Below are 14105 nucleotides of genomic sequence, written 5' to 3' on the forward strand. Positions count from 1 at the left end.
TCCATCAATTTGCCCTTTTTGGGGTTTTATAAAAGTTAACTATACAAACAAGCAACAGTGAAAATATATTTCAATGGCGATTGAGATACCATTTTTATGTTTTTAAGAACTCATGAAAAGATAATAATTCTTTTATAAGAGCTCTAGTGGAAAATGGAAAGTATAGAGAATATGGCTTTGAGAAGGAGGGGGAACAGGAAAAGGGAAAGGGGTGAAATGTTGGCCTTAGATTAAGTATTTTTTATAAAGGATCCTCCAAGCTCATACTGCTTCAGGGCACTAGGAACTTTATTATATGGCAGTAACCTCAGCACAACATCCCTTCCTATTCGAATATCCTATACCATTAAACTTTTTTGGTCTAAAATTCAAGTAGGCCTGAACATTATGTGCAAAGCAATTCTCACAAGTGAGCTACTGTTTGGGGAAAAAAAGAAAAAAAAGAAGGCAAGTGGTAATAAATCTGTAAATCCCTACTGCAGTTCTCAGGATAACATTTATTGGTCTGGGCTCAACTGTTTTATACATGGGTATATAACATACACCAAATTAGAAATATAAAATTCATCAACAGGACTCATTGATAAGGAATTGCTTCATAAATAGCTTTATTTCTTAGAGGTAAAATAAAAAAATACATATATATATATATGAAAAGATATTTGCTGTAGGTTGAACACATAGAAAATATCTCAAAATTGCCTGGCTTTAGACACAGGTGGGCAGAGAAGTACCAGAAGCAGTGGAAAGGAAGCGGGGGATAGGGATGCACTTTCAGGGTGCTTGGAAATTGTGGCGCTGTATTCTGATTCTGGAATGGAGAAGAACAGGGCTTGTCACTGTAGTTCTGCTTCTACCACTAACTGGCTAGAAGACGTTTACCCTGGGAACCTCAGTTTCTCATCTACAGCGGCAGATGATCTCTAACGTCTTTTGGCTATGAAATCCTAAATTCTCCAATTCCTTCAGTCTATAAACCCTAGGAATAAAGGTCAGTTGTATATATAGGGGCCAGTTTAAACCCAAAAGCTATTTTAGAACCTGTTGCTCCACCCCAGAGTGATGAAGTAGAAACAATTGCATGCGCTCCCTTTGAGAACAGCAGCCTGCCAGTCTACTGGGCCCTGTGCTCGCAGAGGAGACCACAGCCGGTGATGGGCCTGACAGTCTGAGCAGCCACACAAGGCCTTTTTGTCTCCTTGGGGTTTAGACAGTATTAAACTTCAAATGCAAGTGCTAAGGCATTTACCCTAAATTCTCGATCTCATCTGCAGTTCCTTAGTCTGAAATGGAAAATTCTATTTTGGGAAACTGCCTAGAGACGCATTTAGGCTAACATGAAGGAAAAGTTGGAAAGCAAAATTGAACATAAAACATGGAAACTCTCAAAGAACTATTGAAAAAGGAAAATAAAATTCTTCCTTTAAAGCACACTCCAGAATTAAGTTCCAAGGATCTTTCCGTATCAAAAAGGATGCTCCCACAGTGCCATCACTTCCCTGCCTTATTCTGCTCACCCTTTATTTTGGTTGTCTATTTGATGTCTGTGGTCTCTGCTGGGTGGGACGACTTGGGAGGATGGAGAACTAGAGCACCATGCTCAGTGCAGCATCATAGGCCATCACATAGAAGGAACTGGACAAAGGTTTGTTGAGTAACTGAATGACTGAATGACCAGCCTGGGCAACATAGCAAGATCCTTGTCCTTAATAATAATAATAATAATAATAATAATAATAATAATGACTACCACTTATTATATTTTTCTACTTCCTGCTGTACTAATGGCCTTTACTAAGAAATATCTCATGCCATTTTGTCCAAAAGATTATCAAAATCATGGCCCGGTGAGGTGGCTCACACCTGTAATCCCAGCACTTTGGAAGGCCAAGGCAGGCAGATCATGAGGCCAGGAGTTTGAGACCAGCTTGGCCAACATGGTGAAACCCTGTCTCTACCAAGAATACAAAAATTAGCCGGGCATGGTGGCGCACACCTGTAATCCTAGCTATCAGGAGACTGATGCAGAAGAATTGTTTGAACCTGCAAGGTGGAGATTGCAGTGAGCCAAGATTGCCCCACTGCACTCCAGCCTGGGTGACAGAGAGACTCTGTCTCAAAAAAATTTAAAAAAAAAAGATTATTAGGATAATTTTTAAAGGCTGGGCACAGTGGCTTATGTAGGCAATCTCAGCACTTTGGGAGGCCAAGGTGGGAGGACTGCTTAAGGCCAGGAGTTCAAGGCCAACCTGGGCAACATAGCAAGACCCTGTCTTGATTAAATTTTGAAAAAAAAGAAAAAAAAAACACAAAAAACGAAGAGCATTTTTAAGGGAGAAAGCATAACTTTATTTTTTTAAAGGTTTTAAATTGGCTTTCATTTGTATTTTATTCCTGGTATAATTAATCTTTTTTAATGAATAACTATCAATGAATTCCCAAAATTGATACTATTTTCCCAAAGGTCTTTATTGAGATGGGCAATTGGAAGGTTTGCACCTTCGTAAAAATGGAGGCTATGTCCTATGTGTGTGTTATTGTAGAAGAGCCTGAAAAACCTTTATGTATGTGCCTAGTAAGGACACTAACCTGCTCTGTTAAAAGCTCTAATAAAAAGTTGTGTGATAAAAATGCCGGGGCTTGCTTATCTGAAAAGATTCTTCCTAGTTCAAAGGGTCAGTTTCACACCAGGGTCCCAAGTCTTATCAGCTGGCTCTTCAGAGCTTTGCCATTGTAAAACAAAAGGACTCCTCCAACTGGCATGACAATGGTACAATCACCAGACACTTCAAAAGGAGCAGGCCCAGCACAGAGGATGCCCTGGGTGTGCCCCTCACTGTGATGTTTACACACAGGTTCCAACAGCTCTCCCACAACAAAGACCAGCCAGAAGAGTCAAGGGCACTGTGCCTGCAGGGCAGTCAAGGATTCTGTCTTTACCAATAAAACCAGAGGGAGACTTCAGTTTAAACACCATTTACTTTAAGCACTGTACTCTCAAAAGACAGGGTCTCATTATTCTACAAGGGTGAGGAGACTGCTGGAGAAATGGAAGTTGAGCTTCAGGGGCTGCATCCTTAGTACATAATTAGAGACAGGGAAAGAAAGAAGTACGTCTGACGATAACCCAGAGTAATCTGCAGGTGTCCACATGAATTTTGCAGATGTGGATAAAAATAAGAATAAAAGACTATACTGGCTTGCAGGATGCAAAGAGAAAGCCTACAGGTATGAGATGAACAGAAAGTAGTATTTACTGAATTTCCTCTGAGGGTCTGGCCTTGTGATGGGGGCTCTGATCCATTGGCCTTGTTTGTTTAACTTCCCTGAGAATTAAAAACAAAAACCTACTTTCCCAAATCAGGTTCCACAGGAGAGGGGGGTATGGAAACCCAATGTCTGTAAAAATGATTGAAGGCTTACCCTGGAGTTTTCCTAGCCCTTGCTTGGAGATGTGTATTAGAGACACATAAAAAGTATTATTTCCAAGAAACCCAGGCACCTAAATGCTGGAAGCAGGGGATGAATACGGAACAGCTTGATCTCTTCTGGAACAAAGGTTTACTTGAAAGGTTTTCTTTATTTCTCAAAGCTAGATATTGTGCTCTGTACATTTCTAGGATGCAAAAAATTTTGAAAAAACAAGCAAACCGTCTCCCATTATTATAGGGAATCTTTTGTATTTTGCCAAGAGCTTGGCTTTGCTAAAGACTAATGGACTGTGAGGTCTGTGAGGCCATGATCTGCATCTGACTCTCCTTATACCATCATTCTACCCCGCTGGGGTTGTGCTATTCAAGCGACCTTCCCTAGTTCTTTCCAGGTCCTTGTCTTTGCTTTAGCTCCAATGATGTGCCTGAATGCCCAAAAGGATGGTCACATTACAAAAAAAAAATTCAGGGTTCAGACAAGCTTTCCAGATATGGACAGATATGTATTTTGGTTTTTTTGGAGACAGAATCTTGCTCTGTCACCGAGGATAGAGTGCAGTGGCATGATCTTGGTTCACTGCAACCCCTGCCTCCCAGGTTCAAGCAATTCTTGTGCCTCAGCCTCCTGAGTAGCTGGGACTACAGGTGTGCAGCACCATGTCCAGCTAATTTTTTTGTATTTTTAGTAGAGACAGGGTTTCACCATGTTGGACAGGCTGGTCTTGAACTCCTGACCTTAAAAGTGATCCACCTGCCTTGGCCTCCCAAAGTGCGGGGATTACAGGCATGAGGCACCGTGCCCAGCTGTACATTGTGTTTTTATCAATAATTTCAGCAAGCATTTTAGTGTGCCTATTGTGCGTCTACCCTATTTAAAACTGTATTGCCTGCCCTCTCCCTATTCCACATTCTTCATCTCTCTTTCCTGAGTTATTTATCTTCATAGCACCGATTTCCATCTGACATAGTATGTATTGTATGTAATCATTTTGTTTTTTTTGTGGGGGACAGAGTCTCACTCTGTTACCCAGGCTGGAGTGCAGTGGTGTGATTTCAGCTCACTGCAACCTCTGCCTCCCGGGTTCAAGTGATTCTCTTGCCTCAGCCTCCCAAGTAGCTGGCATTACAGGCATGTGCCACCATGCTCAGCTAATTTTGGTCCTAACTAGAGAGTCAGCCTGTCTTTTGAAGCTTGGAAGTCAGGCATTGACTTCTCAAGCTATGAAAATCCAAGATGGCATCCCAATGCCTTAGAGCCCACTTGGCCCTAAGGCATTATTATTATTATTTATTGATATGTAGTTTAGCCCAGGCTGGAGAACAACAGCACCATCTTGGCTCACTGCAGCCTTCGCCTCCTGGGTTCAAGCAGTTCTCTTGCCTCAACTTCCTGAGTAAGTGGGATTACAGGCATCTGCCACCATGCCTGGCCAATTTTTGTATTTTAATAGAGACGGGGTTTCACCACGTTGGTCAGGCTGGTCTCGAACTCCTGACTTCAAGTGATCTGCCCGCCTCGGCCTCCCAAAGTGCTGGGATTACAGGTGTGAGCCACCGTGCCCTGCCTGTAATCATTTTGTTTGGTCCCTTTCTTCACCTCCCACCCCACTAGAATGTAAGCTCTACATAGGCAAGGATTTCTGTCCATTTTGTTCACTGATGTAGCTCCAATACCTGTGTATTGGTGCATAGTAGGTACTCAATATTTGTTAAATGAATACAGCTGGGCACTCTTATAGTCCCAGTTACTCAGGAAGCTGAGGCAGAAGAAGTGCTTGAATCCAAGAGTTCTAGGCTGCACCGTGCTATCATAATGCCTGTGAATAGCCACTGCATTCCAGCCCGGGCAACAAAACAAGATGCTGTTGGGCAGGAAAAAAAAACTGAATAAGAGCTGCTCTTTGCTCTTAATTAATTCACTATCTACTCCCTCTATTTACATATCTTCAATGCTGTCCCCTATGTCTCTCTCTTTTTAAAGTTTTAGTGTCTCCTTTAAAAAAACATTATATAACAGGCTGGGTGCAGTGGCTCACACCTGCAATCCCAGCACTGCCTGCCAAGGCAGGCAGATTACTTGAGGCCAGAGGTTTGAGACCAGCCTGGCCAACATAGAGAAAACCCGTCTCTACTAAAAATACAAAAAATTAGCCAGGTGTGGTGGTGCATACTTGTAATCCCAGCTACTTGGGAAGCTGAGGCAGGAGAATAGTTGGACCCGGGAGACGGAGGTTGCAGTGAGCCAAGATTGTACCACTGCACTCCAGCTGGGCGACAAGAGTGAAACTTTGTCTCCAAAAAAAAAAAAAAAAAAAAAAAAAAAAGATATTGTATAATAAAACATGGATACAATCTCACTGTATATTAGAAAGCTATTCAGTTTAGTACATGCAATAGCCCCAAAACTATAACTATCTCAAAATTCATTTGGTCCTTTTCAAAATCCTTTGAGGCATCATCACTGCAATAAAATAGTCCAACAACATGGTATACAAATATATCCCCAAATCATGAAACATTAATGAGCTAATAAAAACAATTCATTTCAGGTTGCAGCAACTGAAACTATGTCTTCTATTCTGGGATTTAAAAACCTTTTATTTTTTGCATTTCATATTTTCCTCTGTGTATGCTTGTGTGTCAGAAAACGATTAAACCTCCGCCTGCTAGTTCTCTTATCTCATGGTTCTTCAGTGGAAGAAGAAAGATCATCATCTTTTTTTTTTTTTTTTCCTGTGGATCTCTTGTCAGTGTCCCCATAAGAAATAGTTATCTAAATATAACTTAATTACTGCTACAAAAGAATGATTTTACTAATGCATGCAGACCTACAGAAACACCTTGGGAAACTCAAAGGCTGATGAGTTAAAATTAAATCTGAACAATTTATCTATTATATGCTGTCAAAGGACTTGTCAAATTGAAAGATCCATATTATCAAACAAAAATGAAAAGAAAGTTTGTATGCCCATCGTGACCTATTCCATCTTTTCTTTTGTAAACTTAATTTTTTTTACAATTATATAAGCACATCATTTAAAAACCAAACAGTCCTAAAAGGTTTGTTTTGAGAAACAGCAGTTCTCAGTTTTTTCCCTTTTCTGCTTCCCCTCTGTTAGCTGATTCTTTTAGTATTTATCTCCATTTCTCTAGATAACACACTGATTTACTACTTTTTTTTTTTTTTTTTTTTTTTGAGACGGAGTCTCGCTCTGTCGCCCAGGCTGGAGCGCAGTGACCGGATCTCAGCTCACTGCAAGCTCCGCCTCCCGGGTTCAAGCCATTCTCCTGCCTCAGCCTCCCGAGTAGCTGGGACTACAGGCACCCGCCACCTCGCCCGGCTAGTTTTTTTGTATTTTTTTTTTAGTAGAGACGGGGTTTCACCGTGTTAGCCAGGATGGTCTCGATCTCCTGACCTCGTGATCCGCCCGTCTCGGCCTCCCAAAGTGCTGGGATTACAGGCTTGAGCCACCGCGCCCGGCCTACTTTAACTTTTTTTAAGGCTCTATCTATCTATCTATCTATCTATCTATCTATCTATCTATCTATATTTTTTGAAATGGAGTCTCGCTCTGTCCCCCAGGTAGGAGTGCAGTGGCCGTGATCTTGAATCACTGCAACCTCCGCCTCCCAGGTTCAAGGGATTCTCCTGCCTTAGCTTCCTGAGTAGCTGGGACTACAGGCGCAAGCCACCATGCCTGGCTAACTTTTCTATTTTTTAGTAGAGATGGGTTTGCATCACGTTGGCCAGGCTGGTCTCAAACTCCTACCCTCAAGTGATCCGCCCGCCTTGGCCTCCCAAAGTGCTGGGATTATAGGCATGAGCCATCACACTTGGCTCTAAGGCATTATCTTTTTTTTTTTTTGAGATGGAGTTTCACCATTATTGCCCAGGCTGGAGTGCAATGGTGCCATCTTGGCTCACTGCAACCTTCGCTTCCTAGGTTCAAGCAATTCTCCTGCCTCAGTCTCCTGAGTAGCTGGGATTACAGGTGTCTGCCACCACACCCGACTAATTTTTGTATTTAGTAGAGACAGAGTTTCACCATGTTGGCCAGGCTGGTCTCGAACTCCTGACCTCGGGTGATCTACCTGCCTCCCAAAGTGCTGGGATTACAGACGTGGGCCACTATGCCCACCCAGCCCTTAAGGCATTATCTGTTAACTTCTACCCACACTCTATCCCATGTACCTTTTTATGGAAGGTGAAATTGTTGAAAGCTTACATATCTGAAAATATATTTTTCTATCTTTTTTTTTTTTTCCAGTTGTCAAATGATCCTTTATTGAAATACTTTCCTTTGTGCTTAACTAGCTGGGCATTCCACAGCACCACTGTTGATGTCATATATGATGTCATGGGGGTGGCGGCCATCAACATTACAGCCTACAGACTGGGCAGTCCCCAGGATCTCTTTAATGGTTCCAGAGAGTTCTCTGGCTAAGGATCGGTGCCGCATCTGTCGAGCAATGTTGATGATCTCATCAAAAGTGATATTCCCACTGTGTTTAATGTCTTTCTGTTTCTTTCTGTCTCTCGGTGGTTCCTTGAGGGCTTTGATGATCAGGGCAGACGCAGAAGGCACCACCTCAATCTGGGCCTGTCTGTTCTGAATGGTCAGTTTCACTGTAATCCTCAGGCCCTTCCAGTCACCTGTTGCCTTGGCAATGTCATCACCAACCTTTTTCGGAGACAGACCCAGGGGGCCGATCTTGGGGGCCAGCGCAGAAGTGGCGCCGACTTCACCTCCGGTGCACCTCAGGTATACGACTTTGATCTCGTTGGGGTCGAACTTCGGCGGCATGGTGGAGGCGGCTGGTGTCGGATGAACCCGGATTCGGGAGGACCGAAGAAAGTTGCACCTTCGCCCCCTCTGAGCCGAAAGCCGAGAGGCCGGAAATCCTATTTTTCTATCTTTAACCTCAAATGATACTTGGGTAGACTCCTGAATTCTAAGCCAAAACTGATTTCTCTTTATAACTTTGAGGGTGCTGCTCTGCTGTCCTCTGGCTTCCAGTATTGCCATTATGATTTTCATCCTTCACATGAGAATTTGTTCTCTTCCTCTCTGAAAGGCTGTAGAACCTTTTATGTTCCAGTATACTAAAAGTACCTGATGATGTACATTGGTATGAATCTACTTTCAAACACTGTACATGGTACTTGGTAAGCCTTTAAATCCAGAAATTCATGTCCTTCTGTTCAGGAAATGTTCTATAATTATTTATTTGATGATATTATTTCTTCCATTTTTTTCCTGCTATTTAGATATTGGATCCCTGGACTGGACTTCAAATTTTCTCATCTTTTCTCTCCGATTTTGCATTTCTTTGGTGTTCTTACTTTCTAGGCAATTTCCTATACTGTAGCTTCCAAGACTTCTAGCAAATGGCCTTCCATTTCTTCTTTCATGGTTTTTGTTTTTTGGTTTTTGTTTTTTTTGAGACAGAGTCTCACTCTGTCACCCAGGCTGGAGTGCAGTGGTGTGATCTTGGCTCACTGCAAGCTCCACCTCTTGGGTTCACACCATTCTCCTGCCTCAGCCTCCTGAGTAGCTGATACTATAGGTGCCCACCACCATGCCCGGCTAATTTTTTGTATTTTTTAGTAGAGAGGGGGTTTCGCCACGTTAGCCAGGATGGATGGTCTCAATCTCCTGATCTCGTATTCCACCTGCCTTGGCCTCTCAAAGTGCTGGGATTACAGGCATGAGCCACCGTGCCCAGCCTCTTCTTTCGTATTTTTAATATCCAAGAGTTCCCATGTCCATGAAGGTTCCTTTTTTTGTAGCATCCTGTTCTTGTTTACAGGGGATATCTTCTTTCTCAGACAATATCAATGATATGTTTACTTTAAGTATTCTCTTTCGTATCTGTTTTATCTGTTCTTATTATCTTTCTCTTTCTCTGTTCATCCTCATCCGTCTGTTCATATTTAATAGTAAGATACTAAAAAGCTGCTGGAAGCCATCTGTCTGTGTTTAGGAGGATGAGGGCAGGGAAAGGGAGGTTTTTGACTCTGTCATCTAGACTAAGATGATCTAGGTTGGGCTGTTTCCTTGGGAAACCCCCGAAGTCAGAATTCTTAGCTTTGTCCTCACTCCATGCACCCATGCCCCCTCTCCCCACCTCTTGCTTTTGGCTAACCAGATTCTTTAGATAATACTTTTTCCATCTCCTGCCTACAGGGTGGGTGATCCCTGGCTGAATGATGTGGCAGCCAAGTTGAGGTGTGTTACCTGATTCTTCTGGTTTTGTTTAGGTACCCTCTCCCTCAACTGTGTCTCACAGTGTACAGAATCTCTGTTCCACCCTTGCCAAAGGATAAACCCTCTTGAGCCTTTTGGGAGTTCTAGGGAATAACTCAGATTGCTTCTCAACTTGCTTCTCAATCTGTACTTCCAGATTAGGATCTGCCTCTTTAAGTCTCCTAAGTCAGCTACTAATTATCCTGTTTTCAGATTCCAAAGTTTTGTTATTTTCTTCTTTCCCATTTTATTCATCTTTGTGGGTTACCTCTTTTTTAAAAATACTTTTACTGTCACTTTAATGAAATTTTGCAAGGGGACAGAACTAACTGTGTGTACTCAATCTGCCATCCTTAACCAGAGGTTCCTAGATCAGTTTTTCCACAGGCTGGTCTTTAAGGCCATCCCCAAATACTGTACCAGCCTTACTGCCTCCTCCTGGTGTTAAGGACACCCTGAAACCCTTGAGGTCCCCTAGTCTAAAGGAAGAGGAGAGGAATTTCAGTTGATAAAAAGCAAATGTGTCTTTAAATACTGGGTACTTAACAAGAAAATTGGGGTATTTCCTTTGGTAGTTTGAAAGATGTTTTTTTTCTACATAATAGATGGGTTTCTTTCTTCACACTAGATAGGCATATGCATTTATTGAGTTTGAAGGGGGAATTAAAAGGTCTCAGAATGTCTCTCCCAGGCCTGGGTTTATAATTCCAAAAATAACAGAATTTAAGAATTTAAGACCCAGTCTAATGCAATTCCTTCATTTAATTAGCAAGAAGACTGGTTTTACTGTAAAAGTTGGTAAATTTAGAAGATTAGAAGTTTCTGAGGATTTTTTTTTTTTTTTTTTTTTTTTTTTTTTTTGAGACAGGGTCTTACTCTGTCACCCAGGGTGATCCTACTGCCTCAGCCTCCTGGGTAGCTGGAACCACAGGCACGCACCACCATCCCCAGCTGATTTTTAAAATTTTTGTAGAGATGGGGGGGGGTCTCAACATGTTGCCCAGGCTGGTCTTGAACTCCTGGACTCACGCAATCCTCTGCCTCAGCCTCCCAAAGTGCTGGGGTTACAGGCATAAGCCACAGCAACCGGCTGAGGATAGATGTCTTGATAAGACTTGATAAGACAAGATCACTTGTCCACTAACAAGGATGGTTTTTTAATCCTCTGGAGAATTTCTTACTTTTTTCAGCTGAAGCGACTTTCCCTAATAAGCACAAACAATAAATTCACAACATACTGAAATCCATATGTTGCGAATTTATTTTTTAACAAAGCAAAGTTATTTAAGTCCTGACACTAACAACAGCTGCCAACCTAATTTGAAAGTATTAAAAATAGCTCATTGATCCTTAATTTTCCTATATTTGTCTCCCTTGCATCTGTCTTCCAACCCTAAAACTAACATTATGCTGGGCGCGGTGGCTCACGCCTGTAATCCCACCACTTTGGGAGGCGGAGGCAGGCGGATCACGAGGTCAGGAGATTGAGACCATCCTGGCTAACACAGCGAAACCCCGTCTCTAATAAAAATACAAAAAAATTAGCCGGGCGGGGCAGCGTGCGCCTGTTGTTCCAGCTGCTGGGGAGGCTGAGGCACGAGAATGGCATGAACCTGGGAGGCGGAGCTTGCAGTGAGCCGAGATTGCGCCACTGCACTCCAGCCTGGGTGACAGAGCAAGACTCCATCTCAGAAAAAAAAAACAAAAACAAAAAACAACAACAACAAAAAAAACCTGAAACATTACTGAATTTATCTATATAGAAGTTGTAAGATGAATTTTAATCCCATTGTTATTTAAAACTAAACTGTGTTCAATAGTAATGTTCAGTTATATGACCTTGAAATTTATTTGGCAATATCTACTGATTGACGCAGGAGTAATACATCTTATATTTCTCAAAACACTAGCAATAATATCCCTATAGCCTTCTGATAAACCGCAAATTACATTTATTAATTAGAGTTAAGAAGTATAAATGTTATAACATGGTTATAATGCCAATATCAGGTACATTTTCCAGTTTATTGGAGGAAGTAAAAATGAAATGCACCATGGCTTGAGAACTGATAATTCTCAGCTTTATTTAGGAGAGTCAGACCTGAAATGTTGCAAAGAAGGGTTACATTACTTCCCTCTTGGCACATGACCCTCAAGTAGTAATCCTTACCATCTGTAATACTGAAAAATGTGTTCAACATGAAGAATTCTTAGGTGGTATTATTTAGGGAACTACCTGTTCCCTCCACAGTATTGCTTTACTGAATTTCCTTTTTTTCCTTTTTTTTTTTTTTTTTTTTTTTTTTTTGAGATGGTGTGTTGCTCTTGTCACCCAGGCTGGAGTGCAATGGCACAATCTCTTCTCACTGCAACCTCTGCCTCCTGGGTTCAAGCGATTCTCCTGCCTCGGCCTCCCGAGTGGCTGGGAAAATAGATGTGTGCCACCATGCCTGGCTAATTTTGTGTTTTCAGTAGAGATGGGGTTTCACCATGTTGGCCAGGCTGGTCTTGAACTCCTGGCCTCAGGTGATCCACCCGCCTTGGCCTTCCAAAGTGCTGGGATTAATATGCATGAGCCACCGTGCCTGGCTTTACTGAATTTTCAGCACCAGCTTTAGACTTTACCAGATGCAGGAGATATTCCAGACTTTTGTGCCTCAACATATTTGATCAACTCCAACCCCTTCTCTGATCTTGGAGACTGAATATTAATAAATGGTTAGTAAAATGGCCTGTTCTTTTGGTTAATTCACAGGTGGCTGAACACTTACACAAGAGGCTCTCCATGATTCTAGACCAGTGATGGAGGAGGTGAGGAAACACTTCTAGAAGGAGTGGCTAAAAGGGGTGGGCTGAAGCTGGGTAGCTTGAAAGCAAAGCAGAAATCTGACCTGTGGCTTTGAGTATTTGTTGTTGTTGTTGTTGTTGTTGTTAGAGATGGGGTCTCACTCTGTAGCCCTGGCTGGAGTATAGTGGTAAGATCACGGCTCAGCGCAGCCTTGAACTCCTAGCCTCAAGCCATCCTCCCACCTCAGCCTCCAGAGTAGTTGGGACTACAGATACGAGCCACTGCACTTGATGGCTTTGAGTGTTTTAACAGTAGCACAGGATGGGGTATTTCAACCCCCTCCATCCAAATTCTGATAAGGCATGCCTTCCCTGAGACTACTGCTTTATATGGGGTCATCTTATGTCCTCATTCTGCTCTGGAAAATCCTAGTTTGTGCCTCTATTTCTGGTAAAAAGCACCCTCTCAAGTGTCCAGGTTTGGATGATAAATTATCCAGGCCACCAGATCTGTGGTGGATGTGGGATAGTTATATGTAATCTCCACTGGAGAACAGGTGAGCCCCTAATACACGCTGTGACTAAATTCCTCTGTGCTTTTCCAGCATAACCTAAAATGTGGAAAAGAAAGATGTAAGACTATAGTGGTCAATGCAGATGAAAAGAATATTAACAGGTAGTGAATTTTGAAGGCAGACAGCGCTGAGACAGAATATGACTCTCCCATTTACTAACTTTGTGATTTGGGGCAAGACATTTCATTCTCCCTTAGTCTCATTTTCCTCGACTATGCAATGGAAATGCAAAATTAACTACACTGAGTTGTGATGGGAATTAAATGAGATGCTGCATAGACAAAGCTCTGCACAGTGGTGAGTTACTGTGAAGCAGCCTATTGCCAAACAGTCTGTTACATTGTTTTAATTTGACTGAGGCTTCACTTTATGTGTTATCTACATTAACCTCAAAATACACTTCAAAACATTTTTTAACTTTTAAAATATTCTTTAATTTAGTCAGGGCGTCAAATTGTTGATTAGATTTGGTTGGCTAGCAATACAGTGAGGTGTTGCAAATGCTACAGTCCGAATGCAAGCTTCAAAGAATGTCAAATGTGTTAATTTGAATCAGATATGTCATGATGTGATAGTGTGTGCTCACATCTATTGACAGAGGGATAAATACGTTAAAGATATACCTTAGCCACGTGCGGTGGCTCACACCTATAATCCCAGTACTTTGGGAGGCTGAGGCGGGCAGACCTCAGGAGTTTGAGATCGGCCTGGCCAACGTGGGGAAACCCCATCTCTACTAAAAATACAAAAATTAGCTGGGCATGCTGGCGCACGCCTGGAATCCCAACTACTCAGGAAGCTGAGGCAGGAGAATGGCTTGAACCTGGGAGGCAGAGGTTGCAGTGAGCCAAGATTGCGCCACTGCACTGCACTCCAGCCTGGGCGATAGCACAAGGCCCTGTCTTAAAAAAAAAAAAAAAAAAAAAAAAAAAGGCCGGGCGCCGTGGCTCGAGCCTGTAATCCCAGCACTTTGGGAGGCCGAGACGGGCGGATCACGAGGTCAGGAGATCGAGACCATCCTGGCTAACACGGTGAAACCCCGTCTCTACTAAAAAATACAAAAA

The 14105-nt window shown here is 42.4% G+C and overlaps 1 protein-coding gene and 1 pseudogene across 2 annotated transcripts in view; both read right to left on the reverse strand.

Annotated features, from left to right (window-relative positions):
• PRICKLE1 (prickle planar cell polarity protein 1) overlaps positions 1–14105 on the reverse strand; it is a 126118-nt gene that overhangs the window by 46198 nt on the left and 65815 nt on the right. The window lies entirely within an intron of this gene.
• On the reverse strand, positions 7625–8902 carry LOC699681 (large ribosomal subunit protein uL11 pseudogene; annotated as a pseudogene). The gene has a single exon (XR_001447990.3). The product of XR_001447990.3 is annotated as a large ribosomal subunit protein uL11 pseudogene (transcript).

Source organism: Macaca mulatta, chromosome 11 (genome assembly GCF_049350105.2).
Source record: "Macaca mulatta isolate MMU2019108-1 chromosome 11, T2T-MMU8v2.0, whole genome shotgun sequence".
NCBI lineage: Eukaryota > Metazoa > Chordata > Mammalia > Primates > Cercopithecidae > Macaca > Macaca mulatta.